Raw genomic sequence first — 21,375 nt, forward strand, 5'->3', positions numbered from 1 at the left:
ATCTAACCCAATACTCAAAGTGAACCGACTTGCTTTTACTCGACTAAAAAATTACCCGATAACCGAAGTGATCTGACTTGATCCTAACCCAAGTCAATTGAAGCGATATCCAAATTGAACTTTACAAAAGTTATCAGATATCCAAAATGACGACTTGAACCAAAATTAACCGATACCCAAAATGATCTAAAACCAGTTTCAACTTGAAATATTTGAACTTAACAGACTCAAGTGGTAAACAACCTAACTAAACCAACTCGGTTCTTTAATATATCGGATTTTTAGGAATTTTCTCGTTGATAGCTCTAAAATATTGACTTTTTTCATTGGAGGCCAACTCTTTTTTTCGATTATCATTGATAGCCTCATACTTCTGATTTTTTTTCTACAATATGACATTTATGAAAGATAAATACAACCCATGGTTATAATTTCTGTTAAATATAACAGATCTGCAGAGAGAAATTAAGCTCATTTATTAAGCATGAGAATTATGAATGCAGGCATACAGCAAGTATGATCATTATTTATACACCTGGAATGAAAGAGGTAATAATCTCTTAAAAGACTTTTTCTGATAAGTAGTTACACAACTTGGTCCTTGTCTTATCATAAGTCATAATAACTAACTATAATCAGTTGAGCAGTGTGATTTAATAAAAGCCAATAGGAGCTTAGGGTAAACCAGTAGCTCGGATCGGTTGCATCTGCTAGCTGTGCAGCTTGAGTCCTTGATTGAGCTGCTTGGATTAGCACATGCTACACTATCACATGCTTCATTACAGATGACTACTCTGTAAAAGTGAAAATGGACATAAGATGATAAGATGCCAGGTTATCTACAGTAGCTTGTTTATGCGGTAGTTAGATTAAATAAAAAAAATCATACTAAGACCTAGCAAGTCAATGAGTTCATACCCAGATAATTTATAGGTATTTCAGAAGTTCAGCTTCATTGATATGCATACGGAAGCTATACCTCAGTCAGCGTTTCTTCCAGTCAAAATATGCCAATTCAGATTGTTAAATTGACAAAATCATACACTGATTCATAAGCATGATATAATGGTATTATGCATAAAGAATTTTCACAAGATTGCACTTAAATAATAATTTCTTAATGTGCTCAGGGGGAATAATTAAATAGAAGTGATCAAACTTGGTGTCAATAATCGCTGTTTATGTTAAGTACATAAATTGTTCAGAAATGTTGTGCATAATTTTGGAGACACCTTGACTATACAATGCCAAAAGTACAAAAGCAGAGAGAAGGAGAGACAGGTGGTGGCAGCAGCAAGACACAGGGTTGTTTTTAAGAAATTACTTTACAATAGACAAACTTGATAGAACTTTTGGTGGAAATCCCAGGAAACGAATACAAACAAAAACCTTACAATCAGAAACACGATGCCCAAAAAATGGCAGGAAGCAGACAAGTGAGACAACTACAACTAAGGCTTTACAAGTGATATTCACGACAAAACAAATGTCTTGCTAGGATCTAAACAACAATGTGATGAATGCAGCCAAGCCATGAACACTTGAAAAAATCAAACTACAGATGTATAAAGCATTTAAATGTTAATATATTGGGAAAATAAGATGATTATGAAAGCACAATTTCAAGTGACTCTAAAGAAGATTATCATACAAAATAGAATAGCCAACTCCTCATCTAATTTGTAGGGGGAAGACATATATGCAGCGAATACTTTACAGCATCAATATCCATTGAGATTATATTAAGAACCAAACCTGAAAGAAAGAAAATATCCATCTTCAGTCACTGCAGCAAAATTCTTGGCTAGTCAAGGCATGGCTACAGAAGTCATTTTCTCTTGAAGCATCTGAACTCGAGCCTGCATCAAATAATTGCAGCTCATGACACTTTAAAAACAGTAAATAATATGCATCAGAAAGCTAATCCGTAAAAAACTTTTAGAGGTTCGGGAGGCAAGGTCAATGTTTTAATATCATGGAAGGCTGGAAGAAGGGATGTATTCACACCATGTTACAACATATAGCAGCATCAACAAATTACCTATCTCCAGCATACATTACATTATGGATTTTTTCTGCATATCTTTTATAGGTTTTCTAAAAGTTGAGTCCATCCCTTTGCTTAAACATAATAAATCAAGGGGTGATGTGAACTTTCCACATCATAAATTCCATAGTAGTGCTAGATCATAGCCTACTTTTCAAATGCAGTACTAGCTGCAAACACATAAAAAAAACAATGACTATAATACATATTAATTCTAAGAACTTACCTTAAAAGCTTTTGAACGACGGAGAGAAGGATCACAGTTCAAAGCTATGGCATACGACTCCTCGGCATCTTCTAGTCGATCCATAGCTATGAAAATATCGCCTTGGCAAATATAAGCCTATGATTTTGAAAACTATCAGATACCTCCAACACAATACTATAACAAATAGATGTATGATTGCACTGACTTCCATATTATAATCATTGGCATTGGCTCTGACTTAAGTTGTGAGACTACCCCTTCTAGCACAAGCTTACAAAAACCCATGCTTTACAAGTGTATGTCTTCACTGAATAAGACACAGTGTTGACACAACATTAAAAAAATGTGACTACTTCACCAGGCCAATGAAAGCATAAAGGGAAATATGCGTATGATGCGGACTTCATCTATATTTAGTGCCAAAAGAGCTTTTTAGAATACACATTTCAAATTATGCACACTGAAAAGTATGTAACATTTCACTTCAATTTAAAAGAGTAAAGGGATCATTCTTTTACAAGTATCTCAATCTGAATATGAATATGACTTAAGAACCCTATGACCATCCTAGGGAAAATAGAAATTAGACTTGAAATCAGCTAGCATATCCACTATGAAGTATGTCATAAGCCTCATGCCCTCATCTCATAGTAACACACAACCCACTATGAAAATAACGATATGCACAGTTAACCATATGATTTACACATTGACAATATAATGCACCCACTCATGTCCAGTAGCACCCTGCACTAGGACTGGGATGGCCCTTGTGTTTCTTTCTACTCACTTGTTCATCTCTACAAATTTTAAAATCATGATGCACGGTTGACCATGTGACTTGCACAATGCTCAAAAACATGTAAATTACCTTTTACCCTACACCAACATTTCAAAAGTAATAATAATATCAAGCATAAACCATAAGCAATAGTTATTCTCTAAATTTTCAACAGAATGTCAGTGGCACATCTTCCATAGAAGCAAAGTTACCATCTGAGATTTTGAGAAGGATCCAGATTTCGAGAAGGATGCAAGCTTCACCAATATAGATAACTACACTAAACTTTGACATCACCCCGAATTACTTTCAGTCAAAAGTGCGTTAAAAATCACGAATTCCCATGAAGCTCCTTACAGTGAAAACCAGATGTCACCACCCACCTCAGCATACAATGGGGCATATACAAGAGCTTCTCTAACATCTTCAAGAGCCCCACTTAAGTTGCCTGATGCCAACCTTACAGCAGACCTGAATTGGAGATAAGATGCTCACTTATTCAATGAAGACAACTTCTAAATGGAATGGTGAATGCTTCATTCTATGGTAGAAGTCACATGCAATAAATAGTAAGAAACATCCTAATGAACAAAAATATCAAACAAACACAGAACAGTGAAGCTGCCAGCTACCTAACTCACAAGTCATGTAAAACATAATTCACTCCTTAAAACTTTTTTGTTAGAGGGTTTAAATTTCAAGTATTGAAACAAGTGCCACTATTTTCAGCACATGGAATAAGACATGCAAATTTACAAACCTGCCCTTGTACGTAATATGAATGCCTCATATTGGTTTAGCTTCTATAGCCTGAAATAGCAAACAAATTAGTGTTAGCACTTCTACGGTTCAAACTATAAGTTCATACTAAGATCTCAAAGAGTAACATTGATTATGCTTGAAGATGGAAAATCGAGTGACACACTATTGCCTGAACTCTCTAACATCTAACCTCAGTAGATTTTTTTTTTCTTCATTTAGAGAATGTTTATTTTTTGCAAGTCACAGGAAATAGTTGCAGTCCATATAACAAATAATGTATGCTTGAAAAAACCTAAATTTGGGCTTCCAATCTTATGCTCACCGCATTACCGTAAGAGATAAAGAAATACTGTTGTCTCTTAGCAACATATTTCTTAGCTTCTATAATTAATTGTTGAAAACACATGAGAAACCCAATCTCTAGAAATTAAAAGGTTATTTTTAGTTATACTATATTACTATTAAATTTGTTGAATTAATCTTCCAAGTTTAAGTAAATTGTTTACGGTGCTTAATTAAAATTGTTATATAAGCATTGTAAAAATTCTTCCTCCGTTCCAAAATTGTTGACAGTTTTGACTTTGATGCTATTTACAAACTCTACTTTGTCTAGATTTTGTGATTATATATAATCATGTGGGACCTTCTTAAATTCTTCACAATGTTTAGTTCTAAATAAATCAACTTTTTATCATGTTCATATTGATAAATAGAGATATACGGTTGAATTAATGCATTGACTAATGTGATGAAAGAATCATGTCAACTAATTTGGAAATGGAGGAAGCATAAGATAAAAATACAAAACCATTTTATAAAACTCATATACTCACATGTTCAATATATTTGTAACACATTATTCATGCCCCAATAGCACAAATGCACAATGCTAATAGTGATATCAAAAGCAACAACAACCAAGAAGGTTCTAGCACGACTCCCGCAATGTTTGATATGTTTCATACAAACAAAATTGAATTTTATTTTTCAAAAAATAACAAAATAATGAACAAAATGGCATTTTCAAGCACACACTAACATGATCTCTCACAATTTAATTATTACAATTATGAGTATTAGAACATTCAAGAGAGTTGTTTTTGGTGCCTTGGTATATGAGAATTTATGAAGTAAAGGAGCAATTAATTGGCTAAAAAAGTAGCAATAGCAGGAAATCATCTAGCTACCACAAACTCGGTAATTCCTCGGTATTTTCTTGAATAATGAATGCTACCTCAAGAAAAACAAGCATGCGGTCCTCGAAAAATAAAATTAAAAGAATCAAGAAAATGAAGGTTGTCAAATTACATCAATTTAGCTTGAGTTTGATAATATGATATTAGGAAAAGACGAAACTATAAAAGATTACTTCCCAAGGGTAACTATATTGACTTGACTCAACATTTTTCAGAATGGTAACAAGATATGCATAGGGGTCATTACGGGTTTCTACTCGAATACGACGGTGTTTGGGGTGCTCAGGGTGTGCCCAATTATAGCCAATACTGACCGCCCTGGACTATAACTTGCCTTCCTGTGTAAACATCCGGTGAACTAGGTGATGTTGATCCTAATTATAATTTCATCAATTCACCTGGTCAAGAAGGGCATTAGCCACCATTTACCGTCCCCATCTTCCCTTCATGGACACCAAGCTGGTGTCAATCTCTAGCTTAAGGGGTGTAAAGGATATTATCATTATATACTGATAATAGTTTGTATAATCCCTTGATTTACTCATTTGGTTGATAGTCAAAGTATATCCCTGACTTTTAGCTAATTTACCGAGTCAAATACTCAAATGTATCTAGCAAAACAGCAGCAAGAATACATGGAGGAGCATCCTCAATCCAAACACGCATCTCAATAAACTCTCTACTCGCGTGTGCTAATTTGTGAGCGACAACATCCAAGATGGAGTATATCACTAACAATCAGAACAAAACTAGAGACTTCCTTCTCTGTTGCTTCAAGTAATGGAACAATTTACTATTATTAGTTTCAAGAGCCATGTTTCAAAGGCCAGCATCAAATGCGATGGACGAGGAGTGTCTAGCAGCAAAGGCTTCAGCCACACCAACACCATAAACAACCAGCTTCACACAATGCAGCAATTAGCAGCCATAATATCTCTAATATTTTCGCGTAAAACTCCACCAAGGCCAATAGATTGAACCTGAAAACAAGAAGCATCTAAAATAATCTTATAAACACCAGGAACAGGAGGGCGCCAAGTAGAAGCAACACTCTCGGCCGTATTAATTTCAGAGGGGAGAGCCTCATTAGCCTTTTCAAATTTCCCAACCATGTTCAGAGCTTCATTAATCACATCCTTAACAAGCACATTCTGCTTCTCAAACATCCCTGCATTTCTTTTCAGCCAAATAACCCACAACAGACACCAAAATATATCCCACCAGGAGCTACTTTTATAGATTTTCATGAGGTGAGAACACTACAAGAAGAATGAGGATTCATTGCATAAAGTAGTATCCAGCCTGAGAGGAGAAAAATTCCAGATTTGCCTAGAAGCAAGGCAGAGAGAGAGAGCACATGAATGCTTGATTCAGGCTCATCACCACACAACTGACACATATCATCTTCACAAATGCCCCTAAACTTCAGGTTTCTTCTGACAGCAATACTATGGAGTACTCTCCACCCAAAATGCTTGATTTTCGGGGGAATTTTAACACTCCACAGGACATTGCAGACTTCATTATCCTTTGGGATACATTTCAGACTTCATTGTCCTTTGGCATACATTCCCGACTTCGTTCGAAGAGGAAGCACACAAATTCTTCCTAGTATGAAGTTCAACATAATCGGCACTACGAACTGTGAAGATCCCTTTTTTTTAATATGACCACATCCACTTATCACCAGCAGCAAAGTGGGCAATAGAATACTAGAAATTGACTCAACTTCCCAGGGGGGTGAAAAGGTGATTGAGCAAGTTAGTATATCCAATTCCCCATTCAGGTCCCCAACACATTTAACCGGGTATTTAGAGAAAACACAAAAATCAGGAAGAGAGAGAACCCAAGGATCCTGCCATAAATCAGTCAAGTGACCACTGCCAAGTGCCAAGCACCAACCACCTTAACAGCACCTTTCCTAAGAAGATCACAGGCACAGAGGATGGATCTCCAAGTATAGCTATCACCAGAGATAATCTTTGAATCCATGAATTCAGAATTAGGAAAATACTTTTGTTTCAAAGTTTTAACCATCAAAGATTGGGAGTTGCTTAAGATGTGCCAAGCTTGCTTAGCAAGCATAGCTTTATTGAAAAATTTTAAGACTCTCATTCCCATACCTCCCACCTTTTTGGAACAATACAACTGCTCCCAGGCAACCCACACGGTTTTTCTTAATTTAGTCATCTTTCAGGCTGTAAATGTATGCAAAACTTTGGGGTATGCAGAAATATTAGCTTGCTAAGAGTCTGTTGTTGGTATTGTTTGTGCATATTTGGTCGATAGTTTGTCTTAAATTAGTACTTTGTGATTTTACTCTTATTTAAAATGAATGCATTACGAGAATTGTTGAGTTTGGTTGTAGAATGATTAATATGAAGGCTTTGATTAGCCTTTTGGGCATTATATTTGGCTTGAACAACATAAATTTTACCAGTGTGAGCTTCTCGGTGATTGATCTTTTTTGTAATTACATGGCACACTTGTGCTACGCTACATTTTGATGAGGATAACTTCACTTTTCTCTCATTTGCTCACCTCATTTTCAAATCTACATCTCTTCATTTGTTTCATACACTATACGACTATATCAAACATCATCTAAATCCTAATTTTTGCAAAAAGCTAATTTTTATACTATTAACATAAAAAATTAGACTATTAAGCTAGGTGCTAGTTATCTGTCAAATCAATCCAAAAAGCTAATTTTTATAATATTAACATACAAATTTTTGCAAGAAAACCCTGTCAAATCAATCCAAACACAATCTAGTTATCTGTTTTTCAATAACACATGAACCACTGTATAAATTTAACAATAACCCATTAAGATCATTTTTAAAAATGTTATTGAAAAAAAACACCATCTAAAATATTCCAATCCACCCAACTTCAACAATAACATTCAATGTAACACAAAATGCACAACACAAATAAATTTCATTAACATGATTATTGTTTATAACTATTAATTAGAAGAATTAATTAGTACCTGAGAGAATAAACTTTCAGCTTCAGAATAGTTTTGCTTCTCAAACTCAACCTCACCCCTCTTCCTAAAAGCCAGAGCATCCAAGCTCCTCTTACCAAGATCAAAATCATCACCCCCTCCACCACAGACCTCAACCATGAGCTCAGCGGCACGAGCCGCTGTCCCACAATGGCTAATCATGGCTGCAGGAGGCAATACAACAAGGTTAGGACCATTACCGCAGCGGCCGAGACAACCACAGGAAGTTACAGAAACATGGGCAGGTGAAATTCCCAAAAGGGTTTCAAGAATTTGCAAAGACCCTTGCCTTCTGCAAGTCCTGTTTGTGCACACCCTTATCTCAACATTGGAGTTTTTTGAAGGTGAGGAAAATGGATCAGTGGGTTTACAAGAAAGTGTGTGATTGGGAATGGTTTTGGTGGGTTTTGATTTTGGAGGGGAATTTAGAGGAGATAGAGAAGAGATGGATTTGGAGTGCATGTTGAAATTTGGAATTCTGATCATTCACAATCATTCTCCGAACTAATGACAATTGGAGTCGGTCTCAGCCCAGGGGTATATCAGTAAATTCACATGGCCTTAAATTTAAAATGCATATAAATGCTATCCCAGTTTTATTTCAAGTCTCGCCTTTTCTTCATTTCTCGCCTTTTCTTCTTTCTCTTCTCATTTCTAGAGTCTCTTCATCTTCTCATCTCTTCTCTGAAGCTTGTTAAACAGCTAAAGTACCCAAGAGAGTCGAACATTCGAGGAGACCAATTGTTTATGCTCGTAGATTGTCGGGGAAAGAGATCCGTGATAAAAAAAATTATTTGAGAGAATTATGTGCGCAATTGTCCGACGAAAATGAAGGGTCGAGGTGAGTCTTTGATTGCCGAATCTATGTAGTTATTGTCAGAATTGCATGTGTTTTGGTTATTTACTAGCAAATATCAAATTAATTTACAATTCTTACTTAATTTAAGGTATCTTGTGAAAGATGCATTTTTGAAATTTCAAAGTAATATAGGTTATTGCATGTTTTTAGGTTTTCTTTATTGTTGATAATTTTGCAATTGGAACCTAAGTTTGTACTAAATTTTGGTTTTTTACCACAAATTTAGTTGCTTTTTACTTGAAATTTCGATAACTTAGCAAAGTTAGGGTTTCTTGATAATGTATGGTTTAATTTTAAAATTATGAAGTATTGTAGGGTTTCTAGTCCAAAATTGTTAAGGTTTTAATTTTGTAATCATGAAGTAATGTGGGTTTTTTAGTCCAAAATTAGTAATAAGTAATATAGGTTCGTTTTAATATGGCAATATTAAAATTATAAATGACAATAATTCTACAAGAAAAATGTCTTAATCCTGGCACTTTAAGCTATAAGTTTTTGCTTCTTCATTGTTTAATTTAGCCTGTAATATGCATTGCTTTGTTTTCTTTTGATCTTATTTCTTAGATTAAGATATAATGAGATATAAGACTGAGTTGTTATAATCAAAGAATAAGCATGTCACTTTTTGTTGTTTTCTTAGTTTGAGCATGAGCATGTTTAAAAGCCTAAAAGGCTACAAAAATGTTACTTCTTTCCCTTTTTTGATGTTTAACTTGAAACAGTATATATATTTATTTAAAACAATATATTTGAAATTAATGAATTGTTAAATTTGAAATAGTGGTTGGTTATTGCAGGCAAGAGGACAAGTAAGAGGGATGTAGGTGGGAGAGGAGGTAAGTCGGTAGGTAAGAGGGTTGTAGATGGGAGAGGTGGGAGAGGTGGTGATGTAGAAACTGATACACTTTTTAATCTTAATTTAGAAATGGAACCCCCTTCTTAATTGTATACTGCGGATGATAGTGAAGAAGAAGAAGGCTCAACTAGTACAAATCAGGGAGTGGTAAAGTTGTTTTTACTATGTTGGCAATACAATATTGTTATTTTTCCAATGATTTTATAATTTTTGTTTATCAATCTTCAAACTGTATGTAGGTGAAGGCGAAGTTGGTGAAGCCAAAGATCGTGATAAAAAAAACATTGATCCGATTGTTTATACGGTATTGTTATGAGTTGTATATATGTTATTATTTTATTTGTTCAGTTTAATTGTTATGAGTTGTATAACGTATTATGATGATCGTCTCCTTTTTGGATGGCAAAAGGATAATTCAAAAAGTATAGGTGGTAAGATAAATGAGGCTGGGAAAGTTATTGAAACATTCCAACAATATGAAAAGTCGGTATGTTTGTTGAGACCTCTGCTGTTTTTAAGAGATAAATTAAGACTTTAATCTGTTCTAAATATCTGCCTTCATTTTGTAGTCAGTGAATGTGAATTGCCCTCTTGAGACCTTTGGTAGGGTATTAGGAAAATTTGATGAAACGAAGACTCGAATAGTTAGAGAAATGGGTTTTGGTACATTATTTTATGCCGTAGGGAAAAGGTTACCTCGACTGTTGGCGTACTGGTTGTGTACTCGGGTAGATGTGGATAAGAAGTGCCCTCGCACTACAGATGGGATGGTTTTCCCCTTTGATCCTATTTAGGTGCACTGGATTTTTGGCCTACCTCACGGACAAAGACTAGTACCGATGGAGGTTGTTGATAAGGATTTAGAGGACAGGTTGTGGACAAAGTACCGCACCATTTACAATTCTAGGACAGGAGGGATAACAAGGAAGACTTTGATTTAAGCTTTGGAGTCTCCATGTACTAATGAGGACGAGTTTCGACAGGTTTTTGTCTTGCTGATGTTGAATGTACTTTGTCCAACAACATGTCATCGCTTGAAGAAGAAATATCTTCATGCATCCGCAGTCGCAAAACATGCTACAAAGTATAATTGGTGTTCTCTCATTCTGGGTGAGTTATTACATGTTGTGGGAAGCTTTAGTAAAAGGTTTTACAACAATGGATTTGCTAGTGGAAGTAATGGGTGTACTTTGTTTTTTTTCGGTAAGTTGACTCCTCAAAAGATGCGAATGTAAACCAATGCTCACTTAAAAGTGATAAACCTGATGTACTTTTTATGTAATTGGCAGCTATTCTATCTAGATAGATTGAATAGAAATCCACTTGACTGGAATGAGTTTCCAAGGTTAAAAGTATGGACAACAAAGGAGATGAACAAAGCCTGTAAAGAAGATCGATTTAGAACGGGTGACTTTGGAAAAAAAAGGGTAATTGTGTTTTTTTTTTTTTTTTTTTTTTTTTTTTTTTGCTTTATTTATTAGATAGTTTGTTTAATCCATTTATACCTAGACATATAAATTTGGCATGGATTCTTACTTGTACTTATGTATATTTTGTGGTTAGTGTCTGGATGTGTCGTATGGTGGGGATATAGGTCACCCGTTGAAGGTAAATGACCGTTTCCTCGCTAAAAGGAAAAGAGAAGAGGATGATGAAGTAAAGCTGATATTGATGACGAGGATTTGGCATGGATTACTATAGATGTGAAAGAGAGAAGAACTCTTGTTAAAGAAGAGTATGCATATCAAAAGAAGAAGAAGTCAGGAAGTAACTGCATGATTTTGTCGTGTTATTTGGCTTATTAAATGGTTTATAGTTTTGTAATTGTTTTATTTTTTTGGTTGTAAAGAAGTAGTGAATGAGGTGAATGTACTCAACGAAGAGGAAGTGAAGAGGAAAATGAAGAATAACAAAAAGTCAGAAGGTGAATAAACAATTCTTATATTGTTAATTTATTAATTTAAATTGTCATTTGGTTATTGATAATTGTAAGCATGATTGAAATTATTGTCATTTAGTCCAGTTAACATTTGCTATTTTTGGTTGTTCAATGGAAAATGAGGTGAGTAAGAAGAAGAAGAGAAAGAACAAGAAGTTCGAGAATGAGAAGTCAGAAGTTAGTTGCCTTATTCTTATTTTCTAAATGTCTTTCCAATTAGCTTTGCACTATTTTTACTCGGCTTAAAATTGGGTGTGAATTTTTGTAATTGTAGAAAAAGAGGAAGCTGTGATTCTGGAACTTCTTCATCATCCTGTGAGTCCTGTGACTCGTGAGCTTGTTCACGACCAATCAATTGAGCAACCAGCAATTGAGGAACCATCCACTGAGTTGAGTTAACATCAACTGAGCAACCATCAACTACACAACTATCAATACATCAACCATCCATACTTCAACCATCAAATCAGAAACCAAGTAATGAAGTAAACGTTGAGTTTGCAAGTGATGATCATGGGAAACCAACTAAGGAACTGTAATCTCCCGTATTTTTAAATATTTTATAAATGAAATTTAATTTTTTGTTTTGTATTAATCCGTAATTTAATTTCAAAATATTCAAATTATTAATCTGGGTCAAAAATTATTTGAACAAATTATTTTATGTACCTTTATTTTACAATTTATGTCCAATTAAACAAGACTAACCCATTTGTTTACTTAATTGACCCATTATTTTTTTATGAGGCCCAATCTTCCTATTTACCCTGCAATTCTCTTCTATAAATACCCCATGAATCCCCAAAAATTTCCCACACAAAAAGGTTAGTCTTATTTTCTTTCTCCTTTGTTTTATTAATTTATGTAATTATAATTATTGATATATGGGTTTTGATTTTATTGTTTGAAATTAATTTAATTAATATCAAGTTGTATTTTGATGAATTTTAAGATTTTATAAATGTCATAATTTTCAGATTTTGTAAATTTTATAACCTAGGGTTTTTAATTATTGAAAATCATGATTTTAGGGTTTTTATGAATAATTGATTTAGGGCTTTTATAGTAATGATGTTTTGAAATTTTGGTGATTATAAATACTGATTAGTTTAACTTAATTCTAGATTATTTTGAACACGTAAATTCGTGTTTTAATTTTTAGATTTTCGTTCGTTAATATTATTCCCGTTTTAATCTCAATCAGGTTCTAAACTCATCCGATTTTGACAAAAAAGTAGTGTCTTCGGGCCAAATTCAGCCTCTAAATATGATTTTCGGGCAGTTTTTGATTTTAACGAAGTTTTTTTTTATATCTAAAATATTATCCTTGAGTTTGATTAATAAAATTAATTATGTTTAAAGTTAATTAAGCATAAATATATGTTTTTATTGAAGTTTTAAGTGCTGAAAATAGTTTCTATGTACTACTTTTGATGTTTTATAAAGAGGGTTTAATCACCCATTAAAAAGGGAGATTATTAGGGGTTTTTAAATAATTTTAAGATTTTTATTAAACTTTAAACTTGCTGTAATTTCATATATAAGAGTGTATTTTAAGGTTTTATGAAAAAAATTTAAAGAATTATATATAAGCCTTTAATTTTAAATAAATAGAAGGTTTTAAAGTGTTGTTTAATTGGATTTTGAAGGTTTTTAAGTAAGTTAGTATTGCTGTAAATTTAATTGCTTGGGTATTTATTAAATTATTGTTGTTTGGTTTAGGAGAAGAGTTTTTTTGAAGGTGATTTCTAGTTAGTAAAGTGGCATACCAATTCGTTTGCTCAAGGTACGTACAAGTTACGAAACCTTGCTTGTAGGTGCATGTTTAAGGACGGATCGAGAACTTAGTATCATGTATAGAATTGACTGGGTTAAATTGTTTGGTTATACATTGTGAATTTCAAATGATGTGCACTATTTTATATTGCAAGTATTATTTGTGCTCTAATTGTGCAAGGTGCGCTTAGAGGCAAAGGTATGTTATTGGTGTAAAGATTAATTTATTACTCATTCATGATTATGCAAACAGGATGAGTAAATAAAGGATTTAAGTCTTATATGACGAGGTTAAGGTTTTGGGGTGCCTTATGCACTCAAGGTGTTTATACACCGAGGTAGTTAAAGGAATAAATAATAAATGTTGTTTGTCACTAATAAATCAAGAATTGAAATTGAAAAGTTGTTTACTTGATTGAATTTATATTGGATTGATTGTATTGTTTGCATATGAGTCATCACCAAGTCTAAACCTGTAAATCTGACAGGGTAAAGTCGTATCCCCTAATCAAAAGTAATTCCTAAATCCTCTAACTAATGTAGATAGGGAAGTAGGGTCGAATCCACAGAGAAACGAGTCTTTCTATTCCTAATTAACTAAAGTAATCTAAATTATAAAGTAACCAATATGTGAATTTGAATAAGAAACTAAACTACTGAGATTGAGAATAGGAAGAAAACAATATATAAAAGGCTCTAGGGCATAGGTTCACCAATAAATAATACTCCAGGGTAAAACATAGAAATCAATCATTGACATTGCATAAATAACACGATTAACAGGCTCTCGCAATTTATTAATCAACATAGATCTAACAGGCTCTCGCAATTTACTAGATCTAAGTTCTTATTGAAAATAGCCTTTAATATCAAATCAACATCTACTCGATTCATCAATTCAATATTGCTATACTTTTACAAGCCGCAATTGTAAAACGTTAAAACAATTCAATAAGAAATTATCATGCAATATTAATAATCAATAATAGTCAATCGTCAATGCATCAATTAACCAGATTGTAAAGGGCTTTCGCTACGTATTACAATCACACAATTAATTTACCGGTATTAAATCTCATCTCTCGAATCTCGACTTAACCATTTATAAATTAATCTGCCTATTGAAACTAGACCTAAACATTAATTCTCATCTGTCGAATCTCGAATCAATGTTGTCAAACTCATGCATAAAAGATCTGCGCAAATCTAGTCACAGAGCATTAAATCAATCAATAGGAAATTAATCTAGCATTGATAATTAACAACAACAAATTACCCCTTCATATTATTTATGGATCCCCATAAACCCTAGAAATAAAACTACTCACACATATTAAAAAATAAACAAATCAAAGCAATAAAATAAATCATGATGAAAGGAAATTTGATTAAGAGAAGAGAAATCGTTACCAAACTAATCTGTATTAATGGAAATAATCAAGAACAAGAGTTTAGAGAAGAGTTAAGAGAGAGAGAAGATCCTAAGTAGAGAGAGAAAGTCTAAGGAAGAAGATAAACAAAAATTCCGTACAAAAATCATATATAAACGTTTCCTAAAACAAAAGTTAAGGCTAAACTAATCAGGTCTCTTAAAAACGCGCGCCCGATCGGGCGCGCCTTTTTCTTAGCGTTCCTTCCCATCAGCGTCGCCCGATCGTGTTAGAGGCTCGCACGATCGGGCGCGCTACAGCACGCTCAGCAACAAAGCCTTGCCGCGCCCGATCGGGCGAATTCTTGCCCGATCGGGCCCTTGCTCCACTTTGAGGCTCGAACTTCGATTGGGCTTGATTTCTCGGCCCAATCCGGATTTCCTCCTCGGGTCTTGAATACTTGGTCTGAATACCTCGGGATCCTAATTACTGAGCCCTTAATCACCGGCTCTCACCGATCCTGGGCTCCAAAAGTGGTCGTGTCCTTCTAGCTTCCGTAGTTGATCCATAAAGCCCGGGAAAATGCTCCAAGAGTGCAATTTCCTGTAAAATACAACTAAAACTACGAAAACACTAGAAAACACAAATTAGTAATAAAAGTGGCTCTAAAGAGCCAAAAACACTACTAATAACGACCAAGGGACGGGGGTAAAACATTATATAAATGGACATATCAAACTCCCCCAAGCCAAACCTTTGCTTGTCCCTAAGCAAAGAGCTCATCAATGAATCAATAAATATGCTTCACCCCAAAAAGTAAAAATCAAGCACAAACGATCCAGGGTAAATCAAATAAACATGCTTCAAAGTCAACCAATCAAATCCATCTAATTACCAATCTCCCTAACAATTGTCAAATAGAGCAAACCACAAGAGCATATAGAATTCAAGACTAGTGCTCACACACTCAACTCTCATTTTTGTGGCGAGTAAAAGATGTACTCGATCGCTCTCCATCCAACCCCTCTTTGTGAACAATGCCCTCCCAACTCACACTCTCGTGTGTATAAAACAATGAACGATAATCCTACTAGTCGACTCGAAATATGCCAAGTCATAACTTGCATTAATAAACAACACTTTCACATTCATATAAGTCTATGCACAAAGGTCGTAAGGTCTTTAAAACTTGTAATGTAAGGCTAGGGTAAAGGGTAGGATAAATTTGGGAATAAGTGAGAGAAAAGCTATGCTTAAAGGAGCCATATCCTAATAAAACCCATGATCAAAATAAATAATGATCATTGTAGCGAATAATTTCAAGCTTTTAAAATCCCACTAGCTTGAACCCCACTGTGATCATACACTAAAGTACGGTGGTGTCCAAAAGGGAAGAAGATAGAGCAAAAGAGTCGCCAACAAGTTTTAGGAACTTGTAAACCATTCACAGGGTGAAGGTTACACCCCTTAACGATCCAAGAGATTATCAACTCCATAAGGTCTAGAACCAAATAAGGGTTCGGGGATGAAGGTACAAATCCAACCTAAAAGAGATTGAACCTGCCCTAATAATAGGCCTCTACTTTATTCTGATCGTATTCATGTGCGCTTTCGGACTAACATTGACAAGGGAATAAACGCGTCGTCAATTGTCTATCCCTAGATCAAATACAATTTATACAACCTAAACAAACCTAATACGAGTATAAGGCAAGCATAGGGGTCGAACCACAGAGAACGATTAAACACCACCAAATGTTATCGACAATCAAGCTAGTTCGGAATAGGAGATAAATAAACTACAGTCTAAAAATGCTAAAACAAGAAATAAAACATTAAGGCACCAAGGGAAATGGGTAGGTGAAGTTGACGCTTGACCATACAATAACAAAGTAGCATATCAATGGTAAACTAAACATGCATGAATACCGAAGTAAAGGGTCCAATCTAGCCGCCTTCCGGGGTCAATTGGCTTCTCCTAACATAGCCTCTATGTTTCCACATTAGAACCATATACTAGGAGGTACTATTAAATAAAAATCGATAGTAATGAATCTCAACTAAGTCAACTTCCGTTACTTGTTAGTAAAGACTCATCTTTGATCAACTAACAATGTGCACTTGCAAGAAACACCAAAGAATATCAAGCATGCAAAGACTTTAATCACCATTAACATAACCCCAACATTAAAAGCATGAACAATTAGCAACTACACCATCCCCACACCCTTGGCTAGATGACTACTCACAAATCATGTTGAAAACAATATCAATCATCAAATCAATAAGCATCAACATGATCAATAAGCAAAGAAGAAAAATAAAAGCAAATAAACAAAATCAAGAACAAAGGTAAAGAGAAAGAGTAAGAAATTGCTCATTAATTGAAGATGAAGGTCTACAAAGGATTGAACAAGCTCCTTCTTCAAAATCCAAGTTCATTAATGAAGAAAACCTCACTTTCTCTCTCTACCAATGAAGACTAACCCTAAACTAACCTAAAAATAAAACTAATTAGAGAGAAGAATAGATAGTTATTGAATTGTTCTTAATTACCCCAAAAAAATGGGTATTTATACTAACTTAATAAAACTATGAAAAATAGAAAAAGAAAATAAAATAAATAAATTAAAAGGAAAAGTAAAAATAGAAAACTAAAATAAGAATAAAAAATAAAAGAAAGAAAATAAGAAAAAGAGAAAAGAAAACAAAGAAATAAAAAGAAAAAGAAAATTAAACCCCAAAAACATCAGACCCTCTTCCTCTTCTAATTCGAAGTTGGCTGCTCAAAAATGGGGGAGTTATCCCATGCTTTGCATCTCACCAAATAAAACTAACAACCATCATCATCAAATCACCACCGCTCATCATCATTGAAAATCGGCATCAAGCAAACACCACCGTTCGATCTTCATTAAAAACCATGTGTGAAGCTCGTGGAGTGGTTCGGTCGAACCATGGGTTGGTGCGGCCGAACTACGGGGTTGGTTCGGTCGAACCATGTGTATGTTCGACCACTCCTCTTCGAATAACAAAACCCCCAAAGTCTCTGACTCGAAGTTCGGCCGAACATCTCGATGGGTTTGCTCGAACTTGATTGATTTTCAATTTGTTCTGATTTTTTCTGTAATTGATGCTGGTGGGCAATTTGTTGCTTAATTGGTGGTTGTTTTGTTGTTGTTGTGGATGGTGGTTTGCGGGGTGAAGCAGGGGCTGTTGCGTGGTGATTGCGGTTAATTGCGGGTTGGTGGTGGTTGATTGGTGGCAGCAAGGGAGTGGTGTTGTGGGGTGCGCGTTGGTGTTGCAATTGCTGGGTGTTGAAGGTTGATTGGTGCGAATTGGAGCAGGGGAGTTCTGATTGGTGGTGTTGGTGTTGTGAGGGTGAGTGGAATTGATGGTTGATGGTGGTTGTTGTTGCTGATTGGTGGTGGGTACGGAGGTGATTGAGGGAGGCAACAGCTATGAGGGGTGTTGTGGTGCTTGCGGGGTTGCAGGCTGGTTGTGTGTGGTGTTTGGTTGTGGTCGTGTAAGGTGGTGAGAGCAGGGGGTAGCTGCTGTTGTGTGTGGTGATGGATAAGGGGCAGCAGCGAGGGTTGATGTTGGTTCAGGGGTGAAATTGGTGGTGTTTGACTTGGACCTTGAACTCGAGCCTACACACAAACAAACCCGAGGATAAAAGTGTGAAACCGAGACAAATAAAATAAAATAAATAAAAAAGGAATAAAATAAAATAAAATAGAAAAAGAGAAGTAACACTAAACTAATAAAAATAAATAAAAGCTATACAAGCAAAAAAAGTAAAATAAAATACGAAAATAAACTAAAATTAATAAAATAAAGAAAATAAACTAAAACGCTCCAAAACTACCAAATAAACAAGAAACTTTATTAAAGAGAAAACAAGAGAAAGAAAGGGAAAATAAGATAAAATAAACACGAAAATGACTCTAAAACTAATCCCTAAGAGTGACATAAATGTCACTCATCAAACATGCAATCAATAGGATTAACCCTAAACCTGTTTAATCTATGTTGGTTGAATTTAATGTACAAATAAATTATTATTGGAGATCACTTGAATTTATAATCATATTAACCCTAAACAAGATTATTAATTATCTTATTAAGCATGATTACAAGTACCAATTCCCTTTAAACATGCATAAAAGGTGATCAAGCAATAACAATATCAAGCAACATAATAAATAATAATAATAATAATAATAATCATAAATAAATCATAACAATTATAATCATAATCATAATCATGTTAATATTAAAGCATAATAATAATAGCAAGATCCTAGGCATGATACTAACAAGATTAATAACAAACCCTAGCATGTCACTAAGCAATAAAAATCAAATCTTTAACCCTAACATGATACTAGCAATCATAAATATTAGGAAGAACATAGGAAACATCGTAACAATCATATTTAATATTAAAATTACCCTAGACATGATACTAGGAATATCATAATAACAATGTAAACATGATATCTACATCATAACATCAATTAATCAATTAAAGTACTTACTTTGATGCTTCAATTAAAGTACTTTCTAATAACAAAATACACACGTTAGTAACTTCAAGGAAAATAATAAACAAACAATCAAATTAAATAATTGAAAGAGAGATTTGGGACCAAACCCTCAGAAATTAAACCTTTCACGTCTAGGGTGAAGGCAACTTCGAATATGGCTAGGTGTTTCTAGATCTTGTGAATGCGGAATTTTGTATGTGAAAACAAAGTTTGAAGAAAGAATTGAATGATTAAGAGAATGCTAATTAAAACTGATTGTAGGTGAATGATGGATGTAGATGATGAAAATTGGTGAATGAAAACGGAGTTTTTAATACGATATTTATAAAGAAAATCAGCCAAAAAGATAAATTAAACAAAACAGAGTCTGACGCACAGAAAACAGAGCTAGCGCCAGGCGCCAACACTAGCGCTAGGCGCCAATGGCTAGCGCCAGGCGCCAGGCCTAGTTCCAGGCGCCAAGGCATGGGGTTAGGCGCCAAGCCTGATTTTAACGCGTTTTCGAAAATCAGATAAGTTTGCCGTACTGGAGGATAAAATCATATAATTTCCTCAAAAATGCTATTTGATTTTGATTAAAACTCTGAAAAGTCAACAAAAGTCAATTTATCAATGCTAATTGAATTAGAAATGAAAAGAACCTTCTAGAAGAATCTAGAAGACTAAAACCATTCCTAATTGCATTAGGAATGATAAATCATATTAGGCCCTCCCCTAGATCATTGGGCCGTATATAAAGCTCAAACCGGGCCCAGTTTAGTAAATTGGTCATAACTTCCTCAATATTCATCGGAATTGGGCTTATAATATATCGTTGGAAAGGTATTTGCAAGCCCCATCCAATTATACTACTATTGGACCCATATCATGGACTAACCAAACTGGATTGACTGTTTTCTTAAAATAAGTTTTCAAAAACAGAGAGAAAAGAAAAAGAATTAAAACTTTCCGCAACACTAGACTTTCCACACTTTCGCTTCATTCGATTATGATTCGACGTCGAGCACACGTCTCTGAAAGTAACCGATTGTTTTGATGACCTCCTGCAAGCTAGAGAATGCCATCCCGCTTGAAAACTACTACGCCCGTAACTGCTTCCAAATTGGAAGATTGCTTCGCCTGAAATGATCCTCCTCCGCATTGATAATATTCCGCGTCCAAGGGAATACCATCGAAGATTGCTTATCTTGAAACAATCCTCATCCGCATTGATAATATTCCACGTCCAAGGGAACACCATCGAATATTACTTCTCTTGAAGTAATCCTCATCCGCATTGATAATATTCCACATCCAAGGGAATACTATCGAAGATAACTTCGCCCGAAATTACCTCCAGTTGTTCGTGACAACTCTCCGCAAGCTAGGGAATGCTGTCGAAGATATCTTCTCTTGAAGTCATCTTTTGATGCGATAATTTTCCAAAGGAAATTACCGAAGATCCACGCCTGTCGATCTTTAAAAGTTCGCCTGAACTTTGCTTCCGCTATGCCTGTACGTCGGCGCTTCCGTTGTTTTGAACCTGTATGTCGGTGCTTTTTTGCTCTTGAACCTATATGTCGGTGCCTTTTGTTAATGAGCCAATGCTTAGGCGCTTTAAGCTAAGTGAGACGATCTTTCATCAGGTCGATCACTTTATGTAATCAAGCCGATTACTAAATCATGTCAGATTGCTTAGAGGGGCTAACTGGCGTACCAAGGAACCCAAAAATATGTTGCAGAAGGTTAGCACAACCTCATAAGGTGGCTGGGTGCTTTGGCGCCACCGAAAAACCATCAGCGCCACCTTATTAGCATTTGCGCCAGGCGCTAATATTGGCGCCAGGCGCCAAGCCAAATTTGTGACGCCAATGCATAGGGCTTGGCGCCAACACGGGGATTTCCTTAAATACCCCTTTCCTCTTCATTTTGCAGCTGCTCGTCGCGATTTTGCTCGAAAGAAAGTCCGAAAACTTCAATTGCTCGGTGCTTGCTCGTTTTTCAACTGAATTCGCTCAAATTTGTTGCAAATCAAAGCT

At 35.0% G+C, this 21,375-nt stretch overlaps 1 pseudogene across 1 annotated transcript; it reads right to left on the reverse strand.

The window, feature by feature from the left end:
- Positions 1-431: 431 nt before the first annotated feature.
- Positions 432-8,469, reverse strand: LOC145636819 (uncharacterized; annotated as a pseudogene). Its single transcript, XR_014114147.1, has 7 exons — positions 7,990-8,469; positions 3,797-3,846; positions 3,420-3,507; positions 2,274-2,390; positions 1,756-1,859; positions 919-993; positions 432-794 (listed from the first exon to the last, which is right to left on the reverse strand). The product of XR_014114147.1 is annotated as an uncharacterized LOC145636819 (transcript).
- Between the last annotated feature and the right edge of the window lie 12,906 nt (positions 8,470-21,375).

Source organism: Chenopodium album, chromosome 6 (assembly GCF_948465745.1).
Source record: "Chenopodium album chromosome 6, dcCheAlbu1.1, whole genome shotgun sequence".
NCBI classification, from domain to species: domain Eukaryota; kingdom Viridiplantae; phylum Streptophyta; class Magnoliopsida; order Caryophyllales; family Amaranthaceae; genus Chenopodium; species Chenopodium album.